This window comes from Taudactylus pleione, unplaced genomic scaffold (genome assembly GCF_031769625.1).
Source record: "Taudactylus pleione unplaced genomic scaffold, aTauple2 ptg000040l, whole genome shotgun sequence".
Classification (NCBI taxonomy): Eukaryota; Metazoa; Chordata; class Amphibia; order Anura; family Myobatrachidae; genus Taudactylus; species Taudactylus pleione.
This window is the reverse complement of record NW_028284442.1, coordinates 15,807,724-15,822,015: the sequence shown is the minus strand read 5'-3', so window position 1 is coordinate 15,822,015 and position 14,292 is coordinate 15,807,724. Positions and strand designations below refer to the sequence as shown.

General features: G+C 45.6%; 1 long non-coding RNA gene across 5 annotated transcripts in view; it reads left to right on the top strand.

The window, feature by feature from the left end:
• Positions 1 to 282: 282 nt before the first annotated feature.
• The window catches only part of LOC148538372 (uncharacterized), a 392,934-nt gene continuing 378,924 nt past the window's right edge, over positions 283 to 14,292 (top strand). For all 5 annotated transcript variants that reach the window (XR_015871938.1, XR_015871935.1, XR_015871939.1 and 2 more), the window contains exon 1: positions 283 to 469. This is a non-coding gene — a long non-coding RNA (uncharacterized LOC148538372). The remainder of the gene's footprint in view (positions 470 to 14,292) is intronic.

Below are 14,292 nucleotides of genomic sequence, written 5' to 3'. Positions count from 1 at the left end.
AAGGATATAGAGACTGTTTTATAACCCGGATTTCATTAAGGGTTAAATTAAGGATAAGATGATCCTGCTAACGGAAAGGAAACATTGAGTTAATGGATGTCTGAGTGACATGTGGGATTTGTGGAATTCGCATGCGCAATAGGAGGTCTCTGAGGGCAAGACTCGGGAGTGAACAGTAGCAGAAAATAATAATAATAGAAAACAGCTGATGGTAATTACCGGCATCTAAGTATTTTTAGAGCCAGGACTAAACCGGAAGGCACACTTCTTGAGAAAGCCGCCGATGAGTCTGAGAGGCAGAGAAATGCATTGACCAGAATACCCACGTGTAGATAAGCTCAGGTGATACAGGAGTCCATGCACCATTACAGGATTCTCCTGTTTGAATAGCGCTATTCCCGGCTGACACTGGCTTTGAATGAACAGCACTCCAGCACATGTGCATGGAAGGCAGAAGCCGAATGGACTGGTAATGTTGACAAACAATATTTAAACACCAGTAACAAGAGGAAACTATTATACAGCAATATATACAAAACAAAATAGTTTCCTTTTTGTTGTGTGAACACTACACTGGAAAGATCTTCTGTGTTATTTTCATCACCTGTGCCGAGTGATCCACAATACCTATCATCGCTATTAGGACTGTGTAACAACAAATTGATTACATTATTTTCCTTTGGAAACAAGTTACAGTGCTGAAAATAACAAGCTTGTTCTATAATATTTATCATTGATTACAGGACTATCATAATGATACAAAGATAGCTATATTTTTGTCTTGTGAAAGCGTTACAGCGCTGCAAATAATAAGCTTGAACCACTAAGTATTTTTGCTCATGCATATTGCATTACAGAGGAGCAGGCATTAGGCTAATTTTGACCAATTGGAACACTCAGAGAGAAGGTTCTTGGTTCATCGTTTTTTTCTCAAGATTGGGATAAGGATAACAGTCTTTTAAACTTGTTCAGATAATTTTTTTAATATTGCATATATTGTGTTTATTTATATTGTATTATCATTGTCATGTTTTATTTCATTTTTATGTGTCCAATATTTTTTTATTAGTGTTGTCCGCAGATTTCCAAGTTATATGATTTCAGCTTTTTTTTAAAAAAAATACAGACCCAAAACCAAAACACGTAAGGGTAGTTTTGCAGAACCAAATCCAGATCCAAAATACAAAGGAGATACAGATCCAAAACCAAAACCAGCAAAAATGGCCCTGCGCACATCTCTAATATAAATATATATATACAGTATATTTCCCCTGTACTGGGAAATACTTTTGTTCCTTAGTTATAATATGTCATACTATATTGCAGCAATTCTCTACAATTTACACATAAAAACACAAGAGCTATAAACTCATGTCAGTGTAATTGATTCATTCACTTTAAAATGAGCACTGAAGCTTAAACTCTCTAAAACTCTTATGTAAATTTAAAATTTCTTTATTAATAATAAATAGCTATGACATTTAAAATGCCTTGAACTTTAACTATTCTTGTACATTTTCAGTATCCTTTTCAGAATTACATTAAGCTGTTAAATAGTACAAATATATTTGGTATTAATATTAAGATATGCAGGGAAAGTAAAGAAATTATTCTGAGGACCTTTAGGATAATTTCATTCTTACATATTAAACAATGATAAATTGCTATTGCAACTACTAACAGATTAAGGGGTCTATTTACTAAGCAGTGTTAGGAGTGAAAAGTGATAAGGTGCCAGCCAATCAGCTCCCAACTGTCATTTTTCAAAAACAGCCTGTGAGATGGCAGTTAGGAGCTGATTGGCTGGCACCTTATCACTTTTCGCTCTTTCTCCTAACACTGCTTAGTAAATAGACACCCCAAGGGGCCTACTTATCAAAGTGCAAAAAGCACTTTTTCAATTAAAGTAGGTGTTTTTGCCTGCAAATCAACTTATTTTCAACCTAGGCCTAATCCAATTAGCCGTGAATCCCCTCGTGGTGAAAGCAAGTGCGGCTGTATGCTACACTTACAGTACCGCCGGACTTGCAGATTTTTGTTCGCAGGCTGCTTACAAAAAAGTGCTAATCCAGGGTAAGATTGGGCTGCAAGGGGGGTGAATTGAGGTGCCGTTGTACGATATTCTGATGTTTATGGAGTTGAGTGATTATCATTAAATGCGCATGCATCAAGGTACATTAACAAAGTCGTGCGCTGCAATTATTTACTTGCAATGTGATTGACATTCAGTGAGCATTTGTGGGAGGTAAATGGGAATGGCACCAAAGAACTCAGAAATGTCACAACCGTTTTGGGGGCGTCACCCTGCATCTGCTATCCCTTATGCAAGCAATATGGTTCCAGCGTCTCAATTCCCACGGCAATTCTGTGGGACCATAGACTCACTCAGGACTGCAAAAATCTAATTATCTATGACCAATGCTGCGTCTTTGTATGCAGATAGTGCAACATTTTACGCAGATGAGGACACAGGATCGAATCATTCTGCGTGACCATCGGTCATCTGAGTAACCTTCAGGCTGGTGTTTTCATGCAGCTGAAGCCAGTTAAGCTGCGTGCAAGGATGCAGACACTGGCTTCAGTATGCCCAGAAAACAGGGCCCACACGCCCATGTTTTCTGGAACAATGTCTGACGACGCCCCCTTTTCACCCCTTAATAGCCGCAGCCTGACAATCAGGGTGCAGAGTCAGGCACTGCAAATGAGCTTGCAGAAAGAAATCTGCACATGTACAGTACAGTCAAGTGCACATGCGCAGATCTTCAAACATCGGAGTTGTATGCAAACCATCAGCTTTTCGTACAACTCTGAAACAGGCCCCATGTAACAACTGTAAGAGCCCTCATTCTTGGGACCCTGATATCATAGCACATTGGGCTTAACTCTTAGAAATGCAACTTTAACTATCTCCTGTAGCTAGAACTGCATATAATAGGGTTTACTGCATATATTATATCTGTTTTATCTTGTACGTAAACATTGCTGTGAATCTTAATATTTGTATTCACTTGGCAGCCTGTGCTCACCATCTCACTGCTTACTTCTCACGTAAATGTTATGTTAAACTGTAGGGACACATAAATGCACATACTGAATGGTATTTCTAATAAACATTTTCTTTATTATTTCTGCTGATTCAGCATTGCATGTAATAGAGCATACACATGGTCTGATTTGTCAGATGAACGATTGAACGATCTAACGATCTGAACAATTTGATGAACGGTTTGACCAACGATGTGAACGATTTGAACTATGAACGATTTTTGACTGCATTAAAATTAATGGAATCGTCCAAATCTGACTGCAAACACATCAGATGTCAGATATCGTTATCTGACCATCGGGAACACGCATCGTTCAGACATGTCAGATTTTCCTTCAGATATGAATGATTGAATGATTTTTGAAATCGTTATCGTTTAGATCTGAAGAAAAATCTGACCGTGTGTATGCACTATAAGTGCAATGCTGAATATAGATTCCCGATTATCGGGAATCTGTGCATGCGCAGGACCCTTTCTGCGAATCCTGCGTTATCCCACGCAGCCCCTTCTATGTCTCTGCCTGATTCACAGGTAGAGGCATTTAAGGGGCAGTGTGAGAGCGGGGACGGCTGAAGTTCCTGGAAACGGGGCGTGATGGTCCTGTTTTCCGGGAGTGGCTAAGGCCAGGGGCTGCGAGTTTCCTGGCCTTGCAAGCAAGCCAGCATACGCTGAGGCTTACTCACATGGTCGCGATGGTGATCCCAGCCTGCGACCACAGTCACAGTGCCAATAGTGCCGTCCTTGCCAATATGCAAATGCAGCAGGAGGTGTATGACACCCCCTGTGTCATACACCTCCTGCTGCATTTGCATATTGGCAAGGACAGAATTGCAAAGCTGCTTGCGTGCAACTTTGCTATTCCTTCCTAAGATGAATCACCCCCTTACGTATTTGATTTACTTGTTTTTAGCTTTTAGTCACATTTATTGATGAGCGACTTTGCTGCTGTTCAATTTGCAGAAATGGTCGATCCAACTAACAAGAAATACTTTTCAGATACATTTTTATCTGAATTAAATCAAGCACTTGAGAAAAACTCACAAACTAGGCTTCCAGAATCAATAATTAATTATGTTGTTGTGACTATTATCATATCTGCAGAAAAACATGTAAATCCCTGTGGAACTTTTTGTGACCATCTTATTACTTACCTGACATCTTAGAAATTTGCTCGTCAAACTAAGACACAGATATATTTTCCACATGTGTATTATCATAATAAATACATTATTTACCAAGTAAAGTATTAATTAATAACCTTATTATGCAAACATAGAGCCTGATTCAGACCCGCTCGCAAGCAGGTCGATGGTGGGGCATCTCTCGCTCCGGGGGGCTCGCTACAAACGGCGCGGCTGTCGATGTTGATCGACAGCTCACCCCGTTTTGTAGGTGGGGGGGTGGCTGGACAAACGGAGGTGTTCCTGAAGGAACGCCCGCCGTTTGTGGGCGGCCCTACTGACATCACTCTATTAGAGCCGGAAGCTCACTGGGGCTTGCAGCAGATGAGACCCTACCACAAGGTTCTCGTCGCAAGCCCGATGGTCGCGACCATCACCTGTCTGCTCGCTAAAGCTGTGGGTGGTCCCCCACAGCTTAGCGAGAGGCCACCCTGATTCAGAGCGAGCACTCACTTTTTGAATCAGGCCCATAGTCTGCATAATCCACCACCTGACCCATAATAAATAAACATATAATTTTTTAACCTGCTCAGGAAAGGCAATTTTAATGTTTATGCACATTTCTTCTTGCACCCTACTGAGATGGAGAGCAGAAATGTGCGATAAGTCCGTGGTTTGGGTACCCAAACTGCTGTTTGGACGCATTAACTAGGACTTTAGACGAGTTTATGCAGCTAAACCCGGAATAATTTTGCTCGACAAGCACGATAATACTTAATGAGTGCCTAAAAACAATTGAATTGCTTCATTGGTTGCCCATTAAGTATCTCAATAATCTTCTTATCTCAGTATTATGTAATTCCAATATAAAGATAAAATCCCATATTGTACAACTAACAAAATACTTCCTTGTATAATCATGAGACTGAACACTTACTTACTATCTAACACACCACCAAAGGTTACATTTGACACATTTAACAAATGCTTGACTATCATTGCTGTCTTTAAGATGCCATGTTATAAATCAGTTTTAGCCTCATTCTCCAAAACTCCTTGCACACTTACCAATACTGAATGCATATTAGGAATTTCAATGAACTGTGGGCCTGATTCAGGGCCGCTCGTTCGCTCCGAGCGATGTTCGCACATCTGCGCATGCAAAAGGGTCGTAATGCACATGCGCCAACCAGTCAGTGCGGTCGGAAAACGTGTGTTCGCAAAATTGCGAGTGCCTGCTAATTTGAGTGACAGGATGAGGCGTTTGTGGGTGGAATGCAGGCGTGCCAAACGGTCAAAACGGGAGTTTTAAGGGTGTGCATAATTAACAAAGCAGCGTCATCGACCACGTCACTTGGTTTTTTCTTAGCCTGAACTGTTCGCATGATTGCGGTAGGAAAATCCAACCACAAGCACTGCGAGCAGTTCAGACGCCTTTCGATGTACTCGATTAATCAAATAAATAGCGGAGATGACGTAGGATGCGAACGGCCAGGGGGCGGCTTTACAAAATAGCGAGCGCATGTTTCGTTCTCTCGCTCAGACATAGAGGCATCAACAGACCGCAAAGAGCGAGCCCTCAATTTAAATAGCCGGCCCCTTTTTCTGAACGAGCGAGCGCAAATAGCGTCTGGCTCTGAATCAGGCCCAGTATCCATTGCACCCCCTGCACCCTCCATCTGCCGGGCGCCGCTGAGTGTGTTACCAGTGGGCACCCGGCTCCTATTCAAACCCCCGGCGGCAGCCGGAGAATGGAGCTCCCTACGTCTTCCGGGTCCTGCAGGGTACTATGGGAGTGACTTCATGACGTCACTCCCATAGTGCCGAGGAGCGGATGCCAGGGACGGAGTTCAGGAGTGAGCTCCGTCTTCCGGGTCCCGCAGAGCACTATGTGAGTGACGTAATGACGTCACTCCCATAGTGCCGAGGAGCGGACGCCAGGGACGGCGTTCAGGAGCTCCCTCCATCTTCCGGGTCCCGCAGAGCACTATGGGAGTCACATAATGACGTCACTCCCATAGTGCCGAGGAGCGGACGCCGGGGTATGGACAGCAGCAGAACTGGAGCAGGAATAAAGGTAAGTGTTTTTTTTATTTATTTTTTTGTGTGTTTTTTGTGTGCGCGCGGGGGGGGGCAACTACAGGGGACTAACTACTGGGGGCAACTACGGGGAGCTCACTACAGGGGGCTCACTACAGGGGGCTCACTACAGGGGGCTCAGTACAGGGGCTCACTACTGGGGGCTCACTATTGGAATCAACTAGGTGCAACTACAGGGGGCTCACTACTGGGGGCAACTACAGGGGGCTCACTACAGGGGGCAACTACTGGGGGCAACTAAAGGGGGCTCACTACTGGGGGCAACTAAAGGGGGCTCACTACTGGGGGCAACCACAGGGGGCTCACTACTGGGGGCAACCACAGGGGGCAACTACAGGGGGCTCACTACTGGGGGCAACTACTGGGTGCTCACTACTGGGGGCAACTACTGGGTGCAACTACAGGGGCTCACTACAGGGGGCTCACTACTGAGGGCAACTACTGGGCACAACTACAGGGGGCACTACTAAAATGGGCACAACTACAGGGGGAACTACTAGAAGGGGCACAACTACAGGGGGCACTACTTTAATGGGCACAATTTCAGGGGGCACTGCATAATGGGCACTACTACAGGGGGCATTGCATAAGGGGCACTATTACAGGGGGCATTGCATAAGGGGCACTAGTATAGGGGGCATTGCATATGGGGCACAACTACAGGGGGCACTACTTTAATGGGCACAACTACAGGGGGCCCTGCATAATGGGCACTACTACAGGGGACATTGCATAAGGGGCACTATTACAGGGGGCATTGCATAAGGGGCACTAGTATAGGGGGCATTGCATTTTGGGGCACAACTACAGGGGGCACTGTATAAGGGGCACTAACTTGATACACACAGTTTACAGGTTATAAACTATGGGCCTGATTCAGACCCACTCGCGAGCGGCTGTACGCTCGTAAGTGGGTCGATGTTCTGGACTGAGCATGCGCACGACGGAGGGAGTTCCGTCGTGCGCATGCGCCAGACGCGACGAGCGAAGGAAAGTCCTTCGCTCGTTGTGTCCGATCAAAGGGGGCGTGCTGTCAATGTTGATTGACAGCACGCCCCCTTTGGTAGGCGTGCCAGGGGCGTGCCTCCCTGACGGGGGCGTTCCCACGGGAACGCCTCCCGTCAAAAGCCGGCCCACTGACATCACTAGTGATGTCAGTGGGAGTGATTTTGGCTCTGATAGAGCCAAAATTACTCCGGAGCTTGCGGTTGAAAACCTCAACCGCAGGCTCCGGCTCGCAGTTTCGATGGTCGTGATAGTCACGACCATCGCGGCCATCAAAATGCACGCTCGTATAGCCTGTGGGTGGTGACCCACAGCTATACGAGCGTCCAGGAGGACGCTCCATTTTCATGGAGACCGGCCCTCATTCAGAGCGTGCGCTCTGCTCAGAGCGTACGGCTCTGAATGAGGGCCTATGTTCCCAATAATCTGGTTCTACACCGACATAAAAACTGTGCAATCTGTCTTGAGCTGAGGTGACAGACTGGCAGGAGCAGAGAGGAGAGTTGGTGAAGTAAATCTGTCAGGGTGGGATGTAATGGGCATTACTGTTTGGCATAATGTGTATTTGGCATTACTGTGTGCACAATGTGTTATTAGGGGCATTACTGTGTGGTATAATGTGTAAAGGGCATTACTGTGTGACATAATGTGTTGTATGTGGCATTACAGTGTGGCATAATGTGAAATAGGGGCATTACAGCATGGCATAAATTTGTTATAAGGGCTTTACTATATGTCATGTGTTATATGTGGTATTATTGTGTGGAATGTGTAAGGGGCATTGCTGTGTGGCATAATGTGTTGTAAGGGGCATTCTGGTGTGGCATAATGTGTTGTAAGGGGCATTCCGGTGTGGCACACTGTGTTATAAGTGGCATTACTTAGTGTGTCATAATGTGTAAGGCACGTTGCTGTATTATGTAACCACACACCTTAAACGTCGTCTTTGGTAGTTTGATCTTTGGGCAGGGGGCGCCTGAAACTTTTTTGGCATGGGGGAAGCAAAATTTATAGTTACGCCACTGAGCTCTGTAGCTCATCCTGCAGGAGATTCATACATGTACCATAGTCAGACATTTGGTATTTGGTTGGTTCTGTTAGTTAAAGCTGGCACTACATTGGTCGAGGTCACACACAAAGACAAGGGAAGGCACTTTCCCAAGACCAAGCCTTAACTTAGCAGTTGTAAAGGATTAGATAGTGTTCACTGTAGGATTTTTTTAGGGCAGTGGTGCTGAACGCAGAGGACACATCTGTGCACACCAAATCAGAGCTGTTACTACACATTGTGGTGCCCTGTGTACATAAAGAGCAATGGTACCCCCACCCAAAACCGAAGCAGGGAGAACATGAAAAAAAAGTGTGGTCTCGCTGGGAAGGGGCATGACCAAACAATAGTACCCCAAATACAAATTCCGCCACACAGTAGTAATGCCCCTAATTCACACTATGCAACACAGTAATGTCCCCCAGAAGACATCATACCACACAGTGATGCCCCCCAGAAGACATTATACCACACAGTAATGCCCCCAAGTACCAAATCAGGGAGAGTGCACGCTGAAGGCGCTCACAAAAAAACATGTGTGGTCTCAATGGGAAGGTTCACGACCACACAATAGTACCCCATATGCAAATTATGCCACACATTAGTAATGCCCATAATTCACACTATGCAACGCAGTAATGTCCCCCAGAAGACATCATGCCTCACAGTGATGCCCCCCAGAAGACATAATGCCATACAGTAATACCCCCAGAAGACATCATTCCATACAGTAATGCCCCCAGAAGATATCATTCCACACAGTGATGCCCCAGAAGACATCATGCCTCCCCCAGAAGACATCTTGCCATACAGTAATGTCTCCCAGAAGATATCAGGCCATACAGTAATGTCCCCAAGAAGACATCATGCCATACAGTAATGTCACCTAAAAGACATCATGCCATACAGTAATATTAATGCCTCCCCAGAATACAATATGCCAAAAAGTAATGCCCCCCAAGAGAGATCATGCCAAAAAGTAATGTTCCCAGAAGACATCATTGCAAAAAGTAATCCCCCCAGAAGACATCATGCCACAAAGTAATGCCCCCCAAAACATTGCCACACAGTAATGACCATTAAAACACAATGCCCCCCCAGCGACTTACCTTTCCCCAGGGAGGCTGCTTCCAGGCCGGGCCCTGCATGTGCCTGATGCCGCCTGCGCTGGGTGAGCTAGAAGATCCGATGAGACCTCAGTGCTTCCAGGGAAGCCCTGTACCACTCCTCCACCACCGCGCTTCTCACACCAGATCATTGAGCCACGTCATCACGCGGCCGTACATGTCTCCAACCTGAGCGCAATGCCATGCGGGAGGCGGTGCTGCCAGGCAGCCCTGCACTCCAGCTCAAAAATTTCCCAGATTCCCCCCACCCCACCGCACTTTTCATACACAGTCGCGTCGTGACATCATGATGAGACCACGTCATGACATCATAATGCAATGGCGCGGCCGCACATCAAGCCACCTGCTGAGCATGGCCCTGCCCAGGAGACGCTGCTGCCAGGTAAGCCTGTGCTCAGCCAGACCGGCCCATGTGGCCATCGGCCCTTCTGGCATTTGCCAAAAGGGCCAGATGGCCAGTCCGGCCCTGCATTGAAGCAAAGGACAGCTTATCCAATACCTGTGGTGTGGAGTTTATGACCCGGGAGTCCATCTGCACATGCGTGGCTGTCAGCAAGTGCAAGCGGAAACTGCGGTGGACCCTGGGAGGGATCCTATTGGATAAAACCTCAGTCAAATTTCAGATAATGGTATTTTTGGAGGTTTGGAGTCTGCGAACAGTGGTGTTGAAGCAGAGTGGGCAAGGGGGTGCCTTGTCTCTTCAAACATTTGAGGGTAGGGGGGCGCCAGAGGCCAGTCATTGCACTGGGTGACCAGTAAGGAAAATGTCTAAATAAAAATTTCACATACAATATTTCCTTTATAATAATGGAGGATCAGAGAAGTCGGGAAGGGGCGGATGGATAGGCAGGGGGGCAGATGGACCATAAATGAAGCACATTCCTACCCCCCTGTAGGTGCCATGCAGCTTAGTGCTACAATGCCTTCAACCTGTTGGCTGCCTGAACTGAGATGCCATAGCCATGTTTTGTGCATACAGGATCGCAGACTCAGACAGTGACATGCCCCGAAAATGGTCACAACATGCCTGTGTTTGTGGCAGAAAACCCTGTTACCTTCCCCAAATTGCCCTTAACTGCCAATCACTCTGCACAGTTTACCGAGAATTGCTCAACATCGGAATAGCGTACAGTACTCCTCTGAATCGGGCCGATAGTTGAGAAGTTAATAAATAGGGTACATTTTATGGGCTTTTTATGAGGGTTAAATAAGATGCATGGAGTTAATGCTTTTATTTGGGCTAATTAAGGGAAATGGGTTCTTTTCTTTAGACTGTGGTAGGTAATGAGGTGGTTAATGAATATGAATCAAATTAATTGATGATTCAAGGATTAATTACTAATGGGGATAAGAGAGTGAGTATAAAGGGGTTCATTGATGATGAGGGATTGACTTTGTGTGGCAGTCACAAAATCACTCTCTTTATTTTATGTCAGTCTCCAAAACAATCTTTATTGTTTATGGTGGTCTCAAAAATGTTCTACTGCATGTGTTGTAAGGTGGTCTTAAAAAACCCTGTGATATATGGCGGTTTCAAAAATGTCCTCTGTGTTAACTGGATAAGGGATTAAAAAAAAAATATTTATAACAGAGCGTCTTAAAGGGCTCATGGGGAAAACATATTTCATTAACTATAAAGAACATAAGTAGAGGGGCAGTATTCAGCAATTTATTGGTGCCAAAATGAAATTATACTGTATGCTTGCCCCCATAACTTAAAAATGTTCTGACGCATTTTTTTTAACATGGTTTATAAATTTATAAGATATTTGCTTGGTGACAGCTTAGAAGCAAATATAAACAAATTGGTGGAACAGGTATTTTTTTTGTTCTCTCTGTAATCTTCCAGACAAGGGAATAGAATTAAAATTATGGCAATGTATGCAAACATGAAATACATACTGTACATGAGAAATTGCACAGTGTAATTATGTACTTACAATACACAAACAAAATTAATGAACAAATTAACAAATTTTTGAACTGTCAGCAGATCCTATAGTAGCAAATGAAAGCCAAAATTCTTACCATTGTTACTGCTATAGAGGGGGAGAATATAGTTGCACCTGTTTTGATTGAGTACATGCAGGGCCATATGGGCTGCATGGCCTGGGAATAAAAATGTTCAAGGGCCTATACTGATAAGGGAAGGTGCTGTGACTTGTCCTGTGTAAAAGTGCACAGAGCCACATGGGTGTGTACACACCTAAACTATCACACCCACTGTCTCCCTTAATACATAAAAATAGAAAGAGTTCTTAATTTTGGCAAAAAATAGAAATAAAAAGTTTCAATACTTATGATTTATGGCTGTTAGAACTCTGGGCCTGATTCAGACCCGGTCGCAAGCGCTGAACGCTCGAAACCGGGTCAATGGTGGCCAAGAGCGCCTGCGCACGACGGAGCCAGCTCCGTCGTGCGCATGCGCGAGACCCGGATAGCGACGGGCAAACCGTCGCTCCGGGTCTCGCACCAAAGGGGGATTGCTGTCGATGTTGAGTGACAGCACGCTCCCTTTGGTGGGCGGGCTGGGGGGGTGGCTGCCCAAATGGAGGTGTTCCCATGTGAACGCCTACCGTTTGGGGCCAGCCCCACTGACATCACAAGTGATGTCAGTGGAGAGATTCCGGCTCTGTTAGAGCTGAAATCTCTCTGGGGCTTGCGGCAACAAGACCCTACTACAAGGGTCTCGTCGCAAGCCCGATGGTTGCGATGGTCGCGATGGTCTTGACCATCGCGACCATCTTCCTGGCCGCTCGCTATAGCTGTGGGTGGTCACCCACAGCTATGCGAGCAGCCAGGAGGTCGTTCTAAAAAAAAAAAGTCCGGCCCTGATTCAGAGCGAGCGCTCTGTCAGAGCGACCGGCTCTGAATCAGGACCTCTGTTCTGTTATGATTCCTTGCAGTATGATTCCTCACCACAAAGGGTTGCTTGGCCTCTTGTTTTGTAAGCTGCAGTTCTGGAAGTGACAGAGGTGCTGCTCTTCTAAGCTTGATCTCTGACAAGGTGTCAGGTAATAGTCTAATCATCACTGGCATGTATTACACCTGATACCTGACTATATGAGTCTGCCTGATCCCAGCACTCATTGCTGGGCCATTATTGTTTTCTCATGATTTCTGGATTCCTTTTTCTGGTTCTGTTCCTGTGTATCCCTGTTTTGCTTCAGTACTCATACAATAGCTCTAAATTCCTGTTCAAGTTTTGTACCTGTTTACTGCAATGCTTCTGGACTGTTTTGCTATTTTCTCCTTTATATTGATACCTAAAGAACTTCTGAGCATTTACCAGGTTATTATCTGTTGTGTATGTGCACATTCTGGACAGCATATCTGTATCACCAAGGTTTCCTGCATTGCCAAGTATTTCAGTATTTCTAAAGTGAACTACACATTTCTGCACGAACCTGCTTTGAATCATATTTCCTGCTATTATTATAAGAATAAATATCATTGCATGTATTTTGCTGTATTATGTGACTTATTGTGCAACCACACAGAGGGCCTGATTCAGAGATTGCACAGCCGCATATCTCCTTGCTGCATCTGCATGATCGCAGCCCTACAACTAACGTCACCATTGAAAAACCGGTCGCTATTGTTGTCTCTTTCGATCAGACTGCAGACTGTGGTAGCTGAAGCTTACCGCAGCCTGAACAGGTCCTTTCAGTTTGCGAGGTTAGGAAGTCTGCGTGCAGCCTGGCCTCGTCCCTCCCAGAAATCGGGGGTAGCATGCCTCCATATCTGGGAACGCTGCCCAGGAACACCACTTGTTGCAGAACTCCCTGGAGTGCTCTGTAATGCCACTCCTCTCTGTGGATGTTTCACTTCATTCCTAGCAAATGGGCATTATGCTGATTGCTCAGAATCTAACCTATGTGCTGAAACTCCTTCAGAAAATGTCGACACGCCTCCAAACTGTTACAGTTTCTTATCTGCTATTAGGAGACTGCAACTTTGCACTTGCACCTCAAAAGTAACCTCCAGTAACACCTCAAAAGCACCTCCAGTAACACTTGTTCCCAGGGGGTGTCTGTTCCATGTCTCATGGCGGCCTCCAATGCTGCACAGCCAATTACTGGGAGTGCCAAGTGTTCTCGTGCTCTCCTTACTGAGGCAGAGCAATCTTTTCACAGATATAATCAACTGTGTCTATATTGTGTCAGTCATGAACACTTTTTGCTGTGCTGCCCTCACCACAGGCCAAAATTTGATCTGGCCAAAGGTCCTTGAGGTGCCCATCACCTTGCCAGAGGTCCTAGAGGTGCCTGCTGCTTTGCCATAGGTACAGGAGGTGCCTGTTGTCTTGCTAGATTACTGAGAGATGATTGTTACCTTGGTAGGTGCCCACAACACTGGGCACAGAATTCTACCTGCTCAAGCCTCTGGGAATGAGGTTCTGTCTCACAATGCCTCTGGGTGCTTCAGTAGATTTTGTCTGCCCTTACCTTCAGGCATGAGGTCCCTCTAGCTTGAGTTGCAAGTCCTGCTGAGCCTACCGTGGTCCCGGGTTTCCTGCCAAGTCTTGTGTCCAGTCTGGTGGCCCAAGGATGACTGCTGCCCAGTCTGGTGTCCCAAGGATGTCTGCTACCAGTCAGATGGTTCCAGTCTTGTCTGCCACCAGTCTGGTGGTTCCTGTGTCTACAAAGTCCAGTGTCAAAGGGATGTCTGACAGATACAGCTCTGGGGGTACGTTATTTATTAAGGATTATTTACAGCTATGTATTAGTCACAGATAAAATAGTGACATTTAAAGTCAGGGCCGGCTATTCCATTAGGCAGCTGCCTAAGGGCACCGGGACCTGAGGGGTGAGCCTCTGAGGCTGCTTGGTAGAAAAATTAAG